Source organism: Trachinotus anak, unplaced genomic scaffold, assembly GCF_046630095.1.
Source record: "Trachinotus anak isolate AG129_WGS33_773 ecotype Australia unplaced genomic scaffold, CSIRO_AGI_Tana_v1 ptg000012l, whole genome shotgun sequence".
Lineage (NCBI taxonomy): Eukaryota > Metazoa > Chordata > Actinopteri > Carangiformes > Carangidae > Trachinotus > Trachinotus anak.
Genome location: NW_027273863.1, coordinates 2,841,665 through 2,861,614, shown reverse-complemented (window position 1 = coordinate 2,861,614; position 19,950 = coordinate 2,841,665). Strand labels below are relative to the sequence as shown.

General features: G+C 43.4%; 1 protein-coding gene across 2 annotated transcripts in view; it reads right to left on the bottom strand.

Moving 5' to 3' along the window:
• Positions 1–15,891, bottom strand: part of LOC139628985 (disks large-associated protein 1-like) — a 114,245-nt gene extending 98,354 nt beyond the window's left edge. Inside the window, exons 1-2 of one of the 2 annotated variants that reach the window (XM_071491281.1) lie at positions 15,655–15,891; positions 11,040–11,140 (exon numbers count right to left, since the gene is read on the bottom strand). The gene's annotated coding sequence lies outside the window, so the exon portion shown is untranslated. The remainder of the gene's footprint in view (positions 1–11,039; positions 11,141–15,654) is intronic. The other variant, XM_071491280.1, reaches the window with a different exon arrangement.
• Between the last annotated feature and the right edge of the window lie 4,059 nt (positions 15,892–19,950).

Genomic DNA, 19,950 nt, shown 5'->3' with positions numbered 1-19,950 from the left:
ACCCAGGACCCTTTACTCAGGACCCATCACCCAGGACCCGTCACTCAGGACCCTTTACTCAGGACCCATCACCCAGGACCCTTCACTCAGGACCCATCACTCAGGACCCTTTACTCAGGACCCTTCACTCAGGACCCGTCACTCAGGACCCATCACTCAGGACCCATCACCCAGGACCCTTCACTCAGGACCCATCACTCAGGACCCTTTACTCAGGACCCTTCACTCAGGACCCGTCACTCAGGACCCATCACTCAGGACCCATCACCCAGGACCCTTCACTCAGGATCCGTCACTCAGGACCCATCACTCAGGACCCGTCACTGGTTGGTTGGTTCAGATTCTCACAAATGTCACGAGGAGCCAGAGGACGCCGACTTATTCAGAGCACCTTTGTCCTGTACTGACAGTGACTGAGACAGTGACACATTCAGTTATTGAACCTTTAAGGGCGGGGAACCTTTGTTGTCATGGATACGATTATAATTACATGGTTAAGGCTGTGAAAAATCAAAGTTAAAAGAAACACATCCACCCACCCCAACCTCCGCCTACATGGACTTTATGCTACGTCACCTGACTTCCTCCTTTGCTCCTGTCATGATCGCTTTGACAACTAGAGGTCGCCTCACAACAACTACAGGTCAGAATAAGATGTTGCACAGACGACCTGCGGCTCGGTTTCCACAGAAACCAGATTCCCCAGGGTCCCAGGCCCCAAATAAAAACCTGCACACATTTAAATAACAGCGACTCATGGGTCAGGGTCCTTGTTCCGTGCTATTATTGATAACACCATTACCTATACAGCTGTTCCGGGTCTCTCTCTCTCTCTTTTCTCCTCTCTCCTCCCCCCACCCCCCCTTTTTTTCTCCTCCTAAACCCAACCGGTCGAGGCAGACAGCCGCCCACCCTGAGCCTGGTTCTGTTGGAGGTTTCTTCCTGTTAAAAGGGAGTTTTTCCTCCCCCCTGTCGCCAAGCGCTTGCTCTTTGTGGGAACTGTTGGGTTTTTCTCTGTAACAAAGTAAGGTCTTGACCTTACCCTGTAAAGTGCCTTGAGATAATGTATATTATGATTTGGCGCTATACAAATAAAATTGAATTGAATTGAATAAAGAGTTTCATCTCTTCCTCCATCAGGTGCTGCAGTAATATAAATAGAATTAGAGCCTGTCGAGCTCTGTCCAGGTGTCCCCATCTCTTTCCCAGAGCAGTATGGGTAATGGATGATATTAGTGATGACTGAGTGGGAAGATGATAGGCTGAATTTTCCTCTTTACACTCACATTCATCTGTTCACACCATCCTTTATACATCACACACACTCAGACAATTTGTGGTTTGATATATCTCGTCCCAGGACTCTCTAGCATGCAGACTGGAGGAGCCGGGGATCAAACCACCATCCTTCTGCTCCACCTCCACAGCCTGTGAGAGCAGGATCAACTCCAGGTTTCCTGTTCTGCTGCAGGTTGTGTGTGTTAGCGTTTTCATGTTTGTTTCCTGTGTTACACACTGAGTGTGTTTTATGTTGACACCATCAACTGTCACTGTGGTTGGATACGATGATGAAACAGTCTGAGTCTGTCAGCATCTTCTCTTCTTACTGAGTCAGGGTCACTGTTGTGTTCTGACACTGACAATGATGATGATAAGCCTTCATTAGCACCAGGAGCTGGTGACAGCAGGTGACAGCAGGTTCTCAGTTTTAACTCCTGGACCTTCAGGTTTTTACTGTTTTATGATAATAAAACTAATAATGTCACATCAAACGTGTTGGAAATGATCTCATGAATCTTAAATCCTTGGAAATACAGCTGCTCTGCTCTGACTGATGCTTCACCTCCACAACTCTTACATGACAAACATACAGAGGAACATCCAGAGGGAAAGTGGACTGACGTGTTGGACTGAGACTGACGGGATTTTGCAGAAAACTCAGCTGTGAATGTGTTTCCTCTCAGTTATGGTCTGTGAATAAACCTTTGTTTTCTTCTCTCACGATATCGCTCTGATTAAACATGGCGACAGATTTCCAGATCATTGTTGGGACGACTGCATCCACCACAGCAGCTGATGTATTTAATCAAAGGTGACGAGGGACGTGATGAGCATGACTCGTTTTTAAGTTCACAGTAAGAAGGATAATGAAAACGTAGTGACTGAGACTCCACCCGATATCTGAACCCCCCTCCTTCTGACGACCTCTCCTCTACTAGAGAAAACGTGTCATCTTAAAGAGCCCTGACTTTATTTCTCTCCTTGTTTCAGTTTGGATATTTCTTTTCTTCCTTGTGTCAGAGACTTGTTGAACTTGTTATTATTCTCATGAGACGTAACCATCATGTCTGACACGTCTTTATTCACTGTAATTATGTCAGAACAAATTATATTTTATCAGAAACTCCTCTACTGGATGTCACTGTCCTCTGGAGGCAGAGCTGCTCACTGATTGGTCTGTGGCAAGACAACATCACATTTTCCTCTGTTACCAGTGCTGGAAGTGTCCATTTCATCTCCATGATGCTCCACTAACCTGAACTTCAACAGAACGTTCACCTCTGCTGCTGCATCATCATCATCATCATCATCATCATCATCATCATCATCATCATCATCATCATCACCTTCACTCCAGACACCTCCACAGTCAATCAGCTGTTCAGACACAGCGATCACAGCCTCTGCCCTGCTCACCAGGTGAACTCAGAGATCTTCTCCATCCAAACATCTGACCTGTCCACCTCTCTCTCTCTTGCTAATGTGACCTTTACTGCTTCCAGTAAAGGTCACATGAGTTTGATTCACCCAAACAGAAATGTCATATATGACACATGTCACCTAAAAGAGGATACACTGTATTAATATCACATATATACTGGAAATATGAAGATATAAGTTAATAACATGTATGAAATACTCATAGTAAAATCTGTATTAAAATATCTATGTGATGGATTTTTAAATGGTGTGACATATTTATTAATTATTTATGTTTAACTTATCCATGTAAGTTTAATAAAACAACATCCATCGATCCATTATCTATATCGCTTTTCCATACAGGGTCGCAGGTATTAAAACAACATGCATATTATAATTCTATATGTTTATATATGTTCTTATTATTAATTTCTCACAAACATCTTCACATTCTGGTAATGTGGTCTCAGACTCTACTGTTTCTAATATCAACATATAGGCCTAGCGACAAGCTGTGGGATGGATATATATCTATGTAACATATATCTACAATATAAGCATTCATACACATTTGCATGGGTTAGACATTTAGGTCAATATATGAAATTATTCCCATTACGAACAGGTTTCATACATAATTTGTACGTTTATCTGTACATGTATAATATATTGACAGGAAACTATTCACCTGCTGCATAGTTTCCTGTCAAACTCCAGTATTACATGACTGTCTGAGTAGTGGGTGTTTGTTGTGTTGTGTGAGTCTTTGTCGGTGTGTGTAGTAAATGTTTTCAGTCACTTCACGTATCTGTACCTTGTTGTTTGTTCAGGTTGTTTCTTGAAGTTAGTTTGTGTTTCACAGACGTTCTGCACTCATCACCCAGAGAAACACATGTATTTGTTTTATTGTGCCGACTCTGGACAAATAATTAAAATGGTTCCACATGATAATTCTGATTCCATATTTCCCCCCATAATGAAGATGTTAGCTGCAGCTCAGCAGCTTGGTGATGGCTGCTGTCTACATGTATGAGCTGTCATCACATTTCATCCAGCTAAATGAGAACAACTGCATGATGCACTGAGCAGCATGAAAACTCTTTCTCCTTTCTCTCTCTCTCTCTCCCCCTGCACAGGACGAAAAATTGGTTTTAAATGTGAAGACAAAGAGAACAAACTAATGAACTGCATCATTGAAGATTTGTTTGATGCTCCTCAGTTCTTCAGGTCCTGGATCCAGATGAAGGGGGTCTACTGGATCGTGTTCTGGACCCTGAACTGAACTCACTGTCATGTTGATGAAACCAGTTTGTGTCATTGAGCATTATCCTGCAGGAAGTAGCCGTTAGAAGATGTGAACTGTGGCCATGAAGGATGAACATAGATGAACAAGGATCAACAACAACACTCAGACAGACTGAGACATTCAGACCAGGACTGACTGTTATTGAGGCCCAAAGTGAGTCCAGAAAACATCCCCCACACCATCACACCACCACCACCACCACCTGGACAGGTTGGGTCCATTGATCAAGACTTGGACCCTAACATCTGTTGCCTCAGCTGACTGTTGTTGACTCTGAAGCTTCTCTGCTCAGCTCAGTTGTAAAGAGTGGTTATCTCTGTCCTTACTCCTCTGACCTCTTTCATCCATACAGAGCTGCTGCTCACTGATGCTTCTCTTGTTGTAAAAATGTTAAAATCAGCAGGAGTCACAGTTTAACTCATTAACAGCTGTGGCTCAGGAGGCAGAGCAGGTCGTCCAGTAATCAGAATGTCAGTGGTTTTGATCCCCGGTTCCTCCAGTACACTGTCGAAGTGCCTTTGAGCAAAATACTGACCTCAAATTGCTCCATTAGTGTTTGAGTGTGTGTGAATGGTAGAAACACTCTGAGTGTTTGAACGTGGCTTCCATCATAAAGCGCTTCCAGTGGTCGATAAGATAAGACTGGTCCATTAACTGAAGCTCTTCATCTGGATCACTAATATCTCTTTGTTCACACTTTCAATGAAACAAAATCTCAGTTGTATGAAATGGGATGGGGATAATGAGGTTGGTGCTTGTTTCTTTTGTGTGTGTTTATATTACGTAATTGATTTTTTTATTATTCTTATTATCACTATTATTAAGTCATTTTCCTTTGTTGTGTAATTTGTTTCTCATTGTCTGATGGTGGATGGAGCTGGGGGGGCTCCTGATGTGTTAGCACACTTTGCATATGTTTCATTCCTCCAGTTATTTGTAATAGTGTCTTGTATTTTGTGTTTTGTTTTGTATTTTCTTATTTATGCAATACATTATTGATCACAAAAGAAAAATCAAATGACAGAGGGTTGAAGGACTTGGATCAGGACTGAGGCTCCACACACAACCACAACATTAACAGGTTTAAGACTGTATCTATATGGTGCTTGATTTAATCCACTGACCATACTGAGAGAGAGAAGAGTGTGACCCACACAAACTATATGAACTGTATATGTGAAGCTTTATCCTCTTCATGAAGACAGACATGGAGGCTGAGAGTTTCAGTGTAGCTGAGAGGTCCATCCTCAGTATGATGACAAATATTCTACATTATATAATGGAATTGTTAAAAAAAAAAAAGACACACATTCAATTGTGAAAATTAATATTTGATTATGAAAAAAATGTGATGTACAGGCGCACCCATCTCCTGTCTCCTGAACATAAAATGGGTGTTTTTCAGGAGTAATAATGAAACGTCATCTCTGGTCAGTTTTGAGCAAGCTGATGAAGGCAGGAATATATGAGCTGCAGGAATGTTCAGCTGGTCCACACAGCAGGAGGTTCTGTATAATTTATCACAGTACACTAAAATACCTCCACTTAGGAGTAGACACGGGTGGGCGGCAGAGGATAGGTGAGAGAGGGGGCTATCCTCTCAGAGGCTCCTCTGTACAACAACACAGGAGAGATTTAAGGACAATTCAAGAACGGCAGGGACCATGTTTTACCACGTCTCCAACAGGTCTCTGTGTGCTTAGGTAGATTGTCTGGATGTCACCTGAAACTGCTTTGTCCAGGTATTATTAACTAATGCCAATAAAATCACTTATTCTGAACTATATAATGAAATATAATGATACTGCATCACCCACAGGGAGTCATCACAGCTCTTCTGAGAGACACCTGTGATCTTCACTGAGCAGATGACACAGTGTGACAGCAGAACAAGTGACAGTCAGGACCTACGACTGAACTCATCGCAGACCACACAGACTCAGGAGGGCTCACATGAGAGGAGTCATCAGAGAGCTGTGAAACAAGCAACTGAACTTCATGCTGGCGACAACGGCAACACATGAATCGTACACAACAACCAACTGCAGAGTGTTGTTACCTGTTAAACAGCTAGCCCGCTAACTGCAGCATGTTGTTACCTGTGAAACAGCTAGCCCACTAACTGCAGCACATTGTTACCTGTTAATCAGCTAGTTCGCTAACTGCAGCGTGTTGTTACCTGTGAAACAGCTAGCCCACTAACTGCAGCACATTGTTACCTGTTAATCAGCTAGCCCGCTAACTGCAGCATGTTGTTACCTGTGAAACAGCTAGCCCACTAACTGCAGCACATTGTTACCTGTTAATCAGCTAGTTCGCTAACTGCAGCGTGTTGTTACCGTTAAAGAACTAGCCCGCTAACTGCAGCATGTTGTTAACTTAAACAGCTAGCCTGCTAACTGCAGCATGTTGTTATCTGTTAAAGAGCTAGCCCGCTAACTACAGCGTGTTTTTACCTGTTAAAGAGCTAGTCCGCTAACTGCAGCATGTTGCTACCATGTTAAAGAGCTAGCCCGCTAACTGCAGCGTGTTTTTAACCGTTAAACAGCTAGCCTGCTAACTGCAGTTGGAGACATCAGTCCTTGTACTGCTCTGCAGCCTCGGTGAGTCTGTTGTAGCTCCACATGAACCACCATCACCAGCTGCAGTCCAAGATGGAGGAGTTACAGTCTGTCCACAGGACCAGAGACCTGCTGCAGGCAGGGAGACAGGAAGCAGAACGAGCTGGGGCAGAGACTGAACTTTCAAATTAAGGCTCTTCCATATAGCATCTCATAAATAAATAAATGCCAGCACCGTCCAAAGAATTACTCCATATGAACTAATCAAAAAGTCTGATGGGTTGTGACACAGTTTATAAACAGAAGACTGCATTGTGGAAGAAGAGCAGCAGCGAGCAGACAAATGTCTGAAAGAAGCGTCAAAGTGGCAGAAAGATACAAATCACAACTTCCTGCCAGGACTTTCAGAATAAAATTTAAGCAGAAACAGGACGCAGAGATTCGTGAGTTGGGTCTTTGAGTTGAACTGACTTGTGTCCAGGCAACGACATGCACACCTAAACCTGAGGAGACTCTGATTCAGATCATGGATCATGTTTCTACTCCTCTTCTGCTCAGATCTCTGCCTCCCAGTGTCTGCACCAGGAGCAACTGCAGGAGTCACTGCAGGGAGGTGGAAACATTCAGATAATAACTGGGGACCTGGTGGCTGGTCCTGACAGAAAGATATCAGCCGAATGCACAGCTGGCAACCCAGGAGCTGCTGATGGAAACAGCAGGCTGCTGAAATGAGCAGGGGTTTAGGTCTAAACTAATCTGTGTCGCTCCTGAAACGGACAACCTTACTAACTTTAGCACCAACAGTGAGTTGTGTTTGAAGTTTATGAATTATTGATTCACTCTTGAACAAGTATTTCTCTCTCTGACCCTGTGTAAACCTCAACACTGTGGTCCACTCAGTGTTTTACAACATAACTAAACGCTGCCTGTTCAGACAGTCTGACTCATTAACCACCACCTGACCCTGGAAGTGTTCTGAACACTGAATTTTTTATTGTTCACTCTCAGAAACAAAATGTATGAAAAGATGAAAATGAATTTCCTGGACTTTTAGTCTCTTCTATATCATGTGATGAGTAAACCACAGGCCTCAGACTCCACCACACAGTAACTCAGTGAACATCACACGCTGAGTGGAAGTGACAGTGGAGGAGTAACAGGCCGTTCACACACAACTTGTCACGTCATATTTTAAGTGTCGAGCCACTCATTGTGTTCACACGAGATGTGTTGTCTAGTCAGTGCATCAAAACCAAGAGCTGTAAATGCACCAACAGGAACTCTCTCCGACACTGTGAGTGACTCATCCTCCAGCTGATGAGCTGAAGGAGTCTGAGGAGGGTCAGAGACGACCCCACTCTCAACCTGCAGCCACAGAGCTGAAACGCAGAGCATGACGTCTGAAAGCATGGAGGACGGCGATGGAGGGACGTCTCTGAGGTCAGCAACAGAGTCACACAGGTGACGTGTCAGAAACGTTACAGTACTGTCACCACCTCTGTGAACAGATGTGGTTCAGCAGTGTTGTGAAGTGTTTGAACAGTCTGACCATGATGCTGTTTACAGTTCAGGTGAAGAGCACAGACACAAATATTTTGGAGTCATGAACAAAGAATTAGACCTGTGTCAATTATCGATCATGTAAACTATCAACACCTGAAGAGACTGCTGATCTTACATCCTGTCTGTCCAGAGTCAGATAACATGTGCAGTGAAGTGAAGAGAGGAATGATGTGAGTTTTATAATAAGTAGTGTATGAATTATTTAATTATGGTCACAAATGCTCTTTGTGATGTCACAGTGACCTTTGCCACAAAAGTCTAATCGGTTCACCTTTGAGTCCAGATGAAGTATGTGTCAGATGTAATGAAAGGAGGATGAGGAGGAGCACGGCTGTCGTCAGTGCAGAGACACAATGACATGAGAGAGCAAGATGTTTTTATCTGCTGCAGACTTCTACATCAGCAGATGAAGCTCTGCTCCTCACTGTGTGACAGACGTGAATCTATCAGCATCATCACTCTCTCACTGACCTGCTTTCATGCCATTAAATTCACTCCTTTCCAAACCACAACAGAGCACCAACACCTGTGAACCAGCTAGGCCTGCAGAGCTCTGTGACAGCCAATCAAATACATGCGAGCACACACTCCTCATAATTTACTTATGTAACATGACTGCACAATTATTACAACAGAAGACACAACAGTTGCCACTACTTCAACTGCAGCTTTCCACAGAGACCAGAGACCACGGTGCAGCATTTCAGATTCTGAGAACCTCAAACTGCACCTCCTGGATTTACTTTCATGTCTCACTGAAGCAACAAGCCCACACAGTCTGTGGCACTGTTTTAAAGGAGCTACCTGTGAGTTTTTTGTCAGGTGACCATCACCTCCACCTGCTCCTGACAAGAGCTTCAGTCATCATTGTCTTTATAGGACCAGAGGTTATAGTACGTCCTCTGAGCAGCTGTGTCCTCAGGACAGGCTGGAGGCTACAGTGATGAGACAGGCCAACAGGAACAAATCTAGCTGGTTAGCATGCTAACTTCAGTAGACAGGCCAGGGCTAGCTGGTTAGCATGCTAACTTCAGTAGAAGAAAACTCGTGACAGAGGCAAGACTTAGCACTGGTGTTTGTCTCCACCTCTGGAGACAGATGTTGGTGAATAAAAGATGAAGTTTAATGATGAACTCACAACGGTTTTTCTACAGTGGTGAGTAAACTGCTGCTAATGCTAACATTAGCTATGTAGCAATAGCAAAACTTACAACTAGCTTGTTTAACAAAGGACTAATTTCAGTTTGAACACCTGCTAACCCTGTTGTCAGTACACAACCACAGGTGCAGTGCTGCTGGAGCGCAGCAGAACAAACACGCCCTCACACAGAGAACTGACTAATGCAGTGTCCTGTTCTGCACCATGCACCAGGCCTCAGCACCACACAGGGGGGTCAAAACACTTAGTGTAGTTCTGCTGGGGTGCACCAGGACGAAACTCAGCCGCTTTACTCTCTCCAAAAGAGGAAACATGACCTGGTTCAAATTCATTAACATTTTCTAAGATCTTGAAGATCTGATCATCATTAAGCTGTGTGTCATACTGGAGCTAATAAAACACATGAAAATGTGTTTTATGACAAAGTCGTCATATTGACATTTAAGGTGTACTGACAGGTTCACATCAACTCATGAATGGAGGAGCATGCAAGAAAACATTCCACCTTAAAAGTTGCCAGAAGCCACTGAGCAGCACAGGGAATTAATTTATGAATTACCTGTCATTAATTAGTACAGATCTTTACTGTGACAGAGCCGGCCTGTTACACCTGAACAGGTGAGCTGCTGGAGAGGAAAGCTTGTCATATTCTCTACATGATGAACCTGTTCATAGAGTCAGTCTAACCAAGCACCAGACCTGGGGTGACAGGGCTTTTCCCACCACGGCCCCCTCCCTCTGGAACACATCCGTGACTGCACAGATCTGACCACATTCAAATCATAATTTAAAACTTTTCAGAACTGCTGTTAATGTGTCATCATAACTTACCTTTTTTTTAAATTAATAGTCGTTTTTAAACATGTGATTAGTGATTAATGTTGTGTCAATTGCCTTATTGTGTTGTCTTCTTGTTCATTTTAAATGTTGAGTACCATGAAAAGCACTCTATAAATAACATGTATTATTATTATTAAAATTACTGATCATGTGACCAGTTATAGTTGACTGATGTGTGTAAACTTGTCAGTTGACTCTCCCAGCCTCACCTGTGAACACTGAACACATCCTCAGCCTGGATGTTGGATGATAAGTGACCGTCAGTGAAACTTCATCACAGTCTGACTTTGGGTCGTTACTCACTATGAAAAATAATTGTTCTTATGTCAAGAAAGATGTGAAGTGGTTGATGTGTTATTACTGGATTTGTTGGGTTTATTGGATTTGAATGTGATGTTTATTGATCTGTTTAGTTTAATCAATCAATGGAGAAACAAGCACTGTCTGATCTAAGCCTCTGTTTTGGGCTGTGAGGGAAGTTAGCCTCGTGGAAACATTCAAATTAATTTAATAAAATAATGAAACACCTACTGTGGGTTGAGTTGATAATCATATTGTGGTCTGGGTCTCTCCACCTGACTGAGGTTATCCAGAGCTGCTATGTAGACTGGCACAGCAGCTTGTGATACCAGCAACTGTACATACACCTGACACATTTCACTATAGTTCAGTGTCTGGACTTTATATGAATATGATACAGACATAAAGAACATAAATAACTTATATTTTTAACCAACCAACCAGCAGCTGCATGTAGAGACAGAGGAGGCCTTGTGCATTGTATGGTCACAGCAGAAACACAGTGCTGGTTCTAATTATATGATGTCAATAATTTAACAGGTGAAGGGCAGTGTTTGATTGACTTTCCCTCTCTCTCTCTCTCACACACACACACAGATAAACTCACTTTGTCGCTTTCTCCAGTTCCCGCTGCTCCAGATACAAACACACACCTCCTCACCTACGTCACACACACCAACAGTTTTCTGGATGGGTGAGGGAGTGTGTCTGTGAGAGAGAAAGAGAGAGAGAGACTCTCCACAGGAGAGAAAGAGAGGAGCGAAACACCAAATCAAATTTCATGTTGCGTCATAAAACAATTATGTGACACTTTATACTCAATGTTTGTGATATAGTCATTTACCACATCCACATGGAACAAGCCACATTACATCAAGCATATTGGATGTATCACCCACCGCTACTAAAGGGCTTTTAATTTGAAATGGTTCCAGGAAATGCTGCGTTTGTATTAACACATAATGCAGTAACTTTAACACAGCAAACAGGAGCGAATCAAAACCAGGCTTTGTACTAAAATCCAGCTGTGCCCAATGCTGCATATCAAACAGAGAGAGATAAAGACCTGTCACCTGCTGCAGGTAAATAAAGGCTCCGCCCACTATTAGAGGAAATATGCCCCCCTGACAACATCATAGAAAATGTTCACATCAAGGCCAATAGGAAAGCCCAACACTCAGCCAGCTGACTAATGGTGTAGCTTCATCACTCAGTCAGTCACTGTAACCGGTGCAGCAAAAAATAATGATGATGATGATGATGAGGATGAGATTTTTGTCAGCAGGCTGCAACGTCTCGGCAGCATCACAACACTTCATTGTGACATGACAGCATTTGACCTTTTTCAAAAAAATTGCAGCTTGGAATTTAATTAAAATTAATAATATTTCAACAAATTGTTTAGCCGCACTGATTCATGACCCCCGTCACCTCACGCTTCCTGTTCACTAATGTGGGATACCCCCCCTCAGCCCAGAGCTACCTGTACCCAGATACAGAGCTGCTGTGATCACTCTGAGGTTTCCACTGTAGTTCAACTGATTCCACACACACTCGTCACCTTCAGTGAAGCTCCTCCTGCTTCATGTTGTTGAGCGGCTCAGGGGCACACACCACACACACACTGAAACACACACTTCTTATTACACTACAGTCTGCTTCAGTCACACCATCACTGATGAACATGCAGTTATAAACCAGTGTAATACTGCAGCTGCTCATTAACACGCAGGTTCTGCAGGGGAAACGACCACACTATCAGTGCGCTGCTGGTTAAAACACACAGACGCTCCTGGCCGTCCCAGCTCCTCCTGACACTGTTTCACTTCACTTGAACCTCAACCATAATCCTGACAAGCGAACCTGAACCTCCCTTAAAGGGTCAATTCACCCACGCATCTTTTTCAGTGACCCCCTCAGATCATTTTACCCTGTCCAAAAAGACGACAACTCTGATCATGAAAATATGCTTTAAACTTTAAAATGCTCTAAAAATATCGATGCTGTGTGTTGTTGGTTGCATGTTTTTCTTTTCACTGAGCCCATTCTAACAAGTTCTGTCCCTCAGAGCGTTGCAGATGACGAGGTAAAATCAACTGGATTGGATAAGGTTAAATTAAATGTTCGCTTAGCTTCAACATTCACTGCGTCAGGTAAAGTAACTGTAACAACAGCGATGTTAGTTCTTTCTACCTGGAGGTCAGTGAACAGAGCTGGGTCTCTGAGATGAAGAGGAGGAGTTGCACCTTCCTCCAGCAGGTTCTGGCATTTAATTTCCTGCTGGTCTTTGTTGTGGAATCCAGAGTATTTCCACATGTCCAACTTAACTCTTTTTGTGTGGGGGGGGGGGGGGGGCAATGGACAAGCCATGTCTTCAGCCATGGTGACAGGAGTATTTAGAAATGACTGGAAAGATGCAGCTCCCCCTGGTGGCAGCTGAGGGCTGTATGTTGGCGAGCTACACAGCATTAGAAAGTCACTCCTGTGAGGATATGCACGATTATCTCGGTGATGGGAGTTCATCACATTCAACTTATTCTGAGTGTTTTTTATTGCAACATGCAATAAAATCATAGATCATCCCGTCCCTGCTGCTGGTTTCACACTGAAGGTATAGTTGCTCAATAAAATACTGAAACAACACAATCCTAAAAATTGATGCAACTAAATTCCTGTCAATCAACTAATTGTCTCTGCAGCACAAGGACTTGTGCTGCAGAGACAATTAGAGACAACAAGACAATTAGAGACAACAAGTCCAAGGTCCATAGAGTATAAATTATAAATAATAATTATAAAGCAGGTCTAGGTTCTATATTAATACTGTGAAAGTATCAAAGCCTCAGTCCACAGAGAAATGCACACAGCCTGTATTCAGACACTGAGCCTTAAAACAAGTCATCAGGACTTCTGGAACTTTGTGATGTCACAACAAAGCAGTCATCACTCTCAGGCCACAGAACCACTGGATGCATCGAGTGTGCGTGGCGGCTGCGGAACATCTTGGTTTTCATTTCAGCGCCCATGTTAACAGATCAAAGCGGACACACTGCCTGTGTGAGACACACGTCTCTCGCGTCACGGCCGTGTCCCAGAATCTAGAAGTTCAGCATCTTGTCTATTTTTCACGTGTGATGCACAAGTCTTGCAGCAAAAATAGACAAAGACCTGTTGACAGTCATTTTCATACAAGCAATATGACACAAAACTGTGTCTCTGTGTCCGGGCTGAATCTGAGCGTGACACAGACATGAAAAAATATGAACATATTTTTTAACCGTTTTAGCAGCAGCATGTGGAGACAGTGGTGTTTCTAAGTATTTTCTGTCAAAAATAAATCAGAAATTAATTTAAAACGTTGAGAAATCCAACATTCAAGTATGCTGTAAACTCTATGAACACAGACAGAGCTGCAGGAGGAGCGACGGAGCAGCAGGTGTGAACACGCAGGCTTGTTTTTCCACAGCAGATCAGGAACGGCAGCCACGACGCACACACCACACATCCCATGTGCCTCCTGAGTCAGCCTTGCCCAAAGCCCCGCCCACCTGGACCCAGCATCCAACCATTTTGTTTTTGTTCTAACTTTATGAACAAAACAACACCAAGCAGACATTATGTTGCTCAGCTAGCAGCTACAAGACAGAAACATATGGAGCCGGTCAGGAAGCCAATAGAGGATGCAGAGTCTTAACCAGGAGAGAAATATAAGAGTAAAGTTCAGATCATTTCAGAGCTGACTGACCAGAGCCATTTGCATTTACTAATGAGTTTAACCAAGCTACAGAAGCAGGTTACAATCTGTTACCATGCATCACTCAGAAACCAGTCAGCCAATCAAAAGACAGGCTCAGGGCCCGTATAAAACGCCCTCTTCCTGCTAGAGCTCCAGAGAGAGGAAGACTGTAGTAAGACCACAGTGGAAGGGTACTTAAAACCAGGATGTTTAAAAAGGAGTAAATGTCAAACTACATATTCCACAGACCTCACTGTGACTGTTTTCTGTGGATCTGTGTGGGTTTTTCTTGCCTGTTCTGAGTGGGCGTATCCTTGTTTCCGGTCTATGGTGGTCCTGTGATGCCATTTTATTATCACAATTTATAAATATCAATGCAAAAGAATTTACTGAGCAACACAAACAGAAAAATGCTTGGAGCCTGTCCACAAAGTGATTCATCTTCTCCTACTGTAATTGAATGGACCATTACAGCTACAATATTCTGTAATGTTGGCTGGATAATAATACATGTGTCTTTATGGAGGAGCCGCTGTGGCTCCATCCTGTGAGACAGGACCAGAATGAAGGTGATGATGAAGAGGACTCATTCTCTGCCCACACTCTGACCAGTTGGTCTTCTTGAATTAGAAACATGCGGGATCTGCATGTCCCCTCATCCTCAGCCACAGGCGACAACTGACGCTCCTCTGAGCTCACAACTTCTCACTGGAGCGGAAGATCAGCGCGCACATCCCCGCAGAAAAACACCGCACCGCACTGACGACACCGCACGAGTCTTTTCTACCTCCTCTCAGGGCCAATGCGCTAACTCTCAGCAGCTGGATGAGCCCCTGCTCCCTCCATCCAGCTGTGCCCGCGCTGTCCGCATATCCACGGTCAGCCTCCAGGAGGTGTTCAGTGTGTGCTGGGGACCCCCGTCACTGTGTCGGTGCGACATGCAGCGAATGTCACATCCCATTTCCGGCCGCTCACGGTGCGGGTTCACAGCCACAGACACAAACCCTGAATCTGAGGCGGTTACTGAGCAGGGCAGCCCCCTGATAACAGCACCGCGCCTCCGGGCAGCGCGCCTCTCCGTGTGGACGCTCGGTGGCGGGGCGGCAGCGGGTTGTCACGGTGTCAAACCACAAACTTTAAACGTGCTGAGACCGTGTGGCAGTTGAGGGTGGAAACCGGAGAGCGGTCACCCCGCGGTTTGTGGACACATCTTTGAGCAATTCCGTGACGTTACACTCGAAACTGAAGGACAGCAGCGTGACTCCGTTGAGGCTCCTCCGTTAACGGCAATGCAGCTGAGAGCATCACGGGCGTGCAGCGCACGGCCGTTAACGGCGGCTGACAGCCCGCAGAAACACACCGTTTCACCGGCGGTGGTCCCTCCGACAGATGTGACTCACTGGTCAACAGGCAGCGGTGCTATTGATGGTGCTGGATCCTGACGCGCTCCGACATGATTGTTAAAGAGTCGGTTTAAACCGCTTACCTGTAGCGGCTCCTCACACCATCGCTGAACGAAGGCACCGGCTGCTAAATCCAAAAGCACGGCCGTTTGTGGGAGCGGGAGGCGATGACTACAGAGGCACTGCTGGAATGTGTTGTGTGTGTGTGTGTGTGTGTGTGTGTGTGTGTGTGTGTGTGTGTGTGTGTGTGTGTGTGTGTTCGTATGCGCGTGCTTGTGTGTGAGCGTGAGCGTGGGGGCATCAAGTGGCGCAAGCCTGCGTTCCGCGAGCTTCGGCAAGTTAGTCAGAATGACACCGGAAACCCGGCGAGTTTACGCTACAGAATAAAAGCACACAGACGTTTCTTGGCTAAAACATAAATGGAGATGATTGATTTAGAAATAAATGGTTTACTGACATAAATTCTGTGTGTACAGAAACACAGCAGCTATCCAATATGTCCAATTAAACCTGGGGCCAAGGAATGGGGACGAAGAGCTCTTAAACTTTGATAATCTGTCTTCATGAGATCTCGACCTGACCCTGTAAAGTGCCTTGAGTTAATGTATATTATGATTTGTTGCTATACAAATAAAATTGAATTGAATTAAATGAGGAGTCAGTTTTCCAGCCACACATATAAATACACTCAACAGCATCTGAACTCCCACACACTGATAACATTAAAAGAGAAGTGTGTTAATAAGATTAATGATATAAATGTAGATGATGTGCAGTGTGAACAACCCACATTATCCAAACTGGGACAGATGAACCTGTGGAAGCCCCACCCCCCTCTGCTCTCTGTGCAGTGTATATGACCCATGTTGTTTTTTCAGTGTCTGTCAGGGACAGTGTGCCCAGCAGCAACACTTCAATACAATAACACAACATTAAATAAAACAATAAAGTCATACTACTGTTGTAACCGTACTAAAATTCAATGACATTTGCACATTAGCTCCATCGACAGGTTCCCTCTACACGACTGTGGCTGAAGATGTGGTTAAAATGCAGGAGCCCCTCAGAACCTTCATGATTTCAGTGTATATTGTCCTGTGTTGGTGCATATATCAGCTTAAACCACAGGATGAGCCTGTGGCCTGAGAGTCATTCAGCCTTCATTCAAAAAATACTGGATTCCTGACTCTCAGAGATGTTATGCTTACTAAGCACTTATTTTGAAGCAAAAAAGGAAGTAGAATTTTTTTACAGTGCACTTCACTGTCAATTCACGCAACTGAGGAAGGAACAACGTTTCAGCTTCACTTCCACCACCAGAAATGGAAGAATACTAATTCAGCTCAGTTCATGTGCTCATGTATTCATGTGTTTATGTGCTCATGTGTTCATGTGTTCATGTGATCATGTGTTTATGTATTAATGTGTTCATGTGCACGTGTGCAGCAAAAGATGAAAATCACAAGTATTGAAGGTAAAATGGTCACAAACAGATAATTTAGATTTTTGTTCTAATTCTTGATGATTATTCAGAGAATTCTGAATTTATTCCCTCAAATCTCAACACTGTGGTGTGAAAGTGTTTATGACTGAATTAGATAGCATCTATCTCTGATTTATAGGGAAGCCCTGGAAGGCAGTGATTTTGTTTTCCATCTCTTAAAACTGGTGATTTTATTTTTACTTGCCCTGGAATATGGAGGCCCTGAAAGGCAAGTGAAAATTTGCCAGAAAAATGATCCTGGTAAAATAAATAAATTAATTAATTAATTCAATTTGCCATGTGACAAAAATCTCAAGGTAAGGTCCACCTGCTGGATTTTTCCAAGCTTTTCACCACATCATGATCTTCTTTAGCAAATGGACTGTGAGATGAGGTTAAAAGACATGACAAAACTACTGAGTGGACCTCTGACTCAGGATTATTTTTATTGTATGTAAAAACAGCCCCTTTAGATAGATTCAGATGTGCTGAAGTGGAGTCGTTGAGTTTTTCTTGAGCTCTGTTGTCTCTTCTCTAAAATATTTTTAAAACCAATGCATCAGTTTTATTTTCTGTCTGACACCAAGTTAAACCCCTAAAGTGGGAATTCAAGATGGCGGCGTAGAGAGTGGTTGCCCTTTTCTGAGCTCCGCACCACCGCACTGATATTTCATACAAAACTCCGTCCAATTCAATACTCGCATTAATTTCCACGTCGCATATTTTAATATGAGTATTGACGAGTATTTTTTGAGATCCCGGGACAAGATACCACCAAAAGAAAGTCAAAATCCGACCAAGACGAGCTGGCCAGAAGCTACTGCTAGCATGCCTGACTCTCCGCCAGTGGAGGGAGAGCAGCAACAGCTACAAGCTAATACCGAGGTTGTCCTTGACCCGGCTTTTCATCGAACTATCCAGGAAATAACGGCAAACATAACCAGGGTGATTGATGAAAAGCTCGGACCATTATCCCAAACTATACAGGCCCATGCCCAGCAGCTGAAAAAGATTGAGGAGAGAACCACCAAGGCAGAAAACAGGATTGCTGCGGTGGAACACACCTATGAGACGGTGGACACACGGGTTCAGGTGCTTGAAAACCAAATACAAAGCATGGCTGAGCACATCGACGACCTCGAGAACAGAGGCAGGAGGAAAAATGTCCGGGTTATTGGTTTGCCAGAAGATGCGGAGGGGAGTAACCCAACAAAGTTTTTAAAGAGCTGGCTACCCAACCTGCTCGGGATGGAGACGGTTGGTTATCGCGTGGGGAAGGTTCCTCTCACAGTGCTGTTGGCACGTCTGTTATTTGTAATCTGTGTTGTTTGTTTTTTGTTTTTCAGCTGGGTTACAGTCAGGTGCAGAATCTGCATGGAGATTATAATACATTTGGGGGCTTAAATCTTTTCAATAAAAAATGCTATGACCTGTGATACATTGAGGCTGTGCGCTTGGAATATCAAGGGAAGCCATTCTCCCATCAAAAGGAAAAAAATACTGTCATCTTTAAAAAAAGAAAAGATCGATATTGCTATGTTGCAAGAAACACACCTGAATGATGAGGAACATTTAAAGCTGCAACAGTGCGGCTTTGATCAAGTCTATTTCTCATCTTTCACCACCAAAAGCAGAGGGGTGGCAATACTCATTAGGAAAAATTTACCAGTTAAAGTGTCAAAATGTATTAAAGATAAATATGGACGGTTTGTACTTATTTCAGCCTCCTTACATGGGGAGGACTTTGCTATCTTAAATGTCTACTGAAAGAAATTACTGCTATTCGCTCCACATTAGACTCCTTGCTAACAAAAAAGGCAGGGGAAAAATTAGGATATGCAAAACAAAGACTATTTGAACATGGGGACAAACCAGGAAGATATTTAGCCAATTTAACAAAAAAGCATTGGGCCTCTCAAATTATTGATTCAATTTCAGACGGGTCAGGGACTTGCTCCTCTGATTCTAAAAAAATTAACGACACCTTTAGAAATTTCTATACAAAATTATATCAGTCGGGACAAGCTAACAATGCTAAAACTCTAATGGAAGCTTTCTTCTCTGAACTTGATCTCCCAACTATATCACAAGATCAGAAATCTAAATTAAATGCCGATTTCAGCGGCTGAACTGCATGAGGCCATTCAACTTCTTCAATCAGGCAAAGCACCAGGCAGTGATGGTCTCGGTAGCGAGTTCTACAAAGAATTTCAAAATATTTTATTAGAGCCTATGATGAATATGTTTAATCACTCTTTTGAATGTGGCACTCTCCCTTATAACAACATTAGAAGATTGCTAAATATTATCCAGTTATCCGAGCAGCAGAAAACAGATGGTCTTGTGATTTCCTTAGATGCGGAAAAAAATTCGACTGCGTTGAATGGTCTTATTTATTTTTTACACTTGATCGGTTCGGCCTAGGTGGTGACTTTGTTAGGTGGGTGAGGGTCCTGTATACAGAACCAATGGCTGCAGTACTAACCAACGGACTTAGGTCCACAAATTTTGTGGTCCAGAGGGGCAGCAGACAAGGCTGTCCTCTGTCACCACTTTTATTTGCAGTGGCTATTGAGCCTTTAGCGGAAGCTATCAGACGAGACCCTTTAATGGTTGGACTGGATGTGGGAGAAAAATCTCATAAAATTTCATTATATGCAGACAATGTGTTGTTGTTTATGCTAAACCCCTCTGTATCAGTTCCTCGACTTATTCAGATTATTGATCGATATGCTGCCTTTTCTGGATATAAAGTTAATTTTTCCAAATCAGAGGCGATGCCTCTGGGTAATTTACAATAACCACCAGATAACCCTAATCATTTTCCATTTAAATGGTCCTCTACTGGTTTCATATACTTAGGTATATATATTACACCTAAATTTAATCAGTTGTT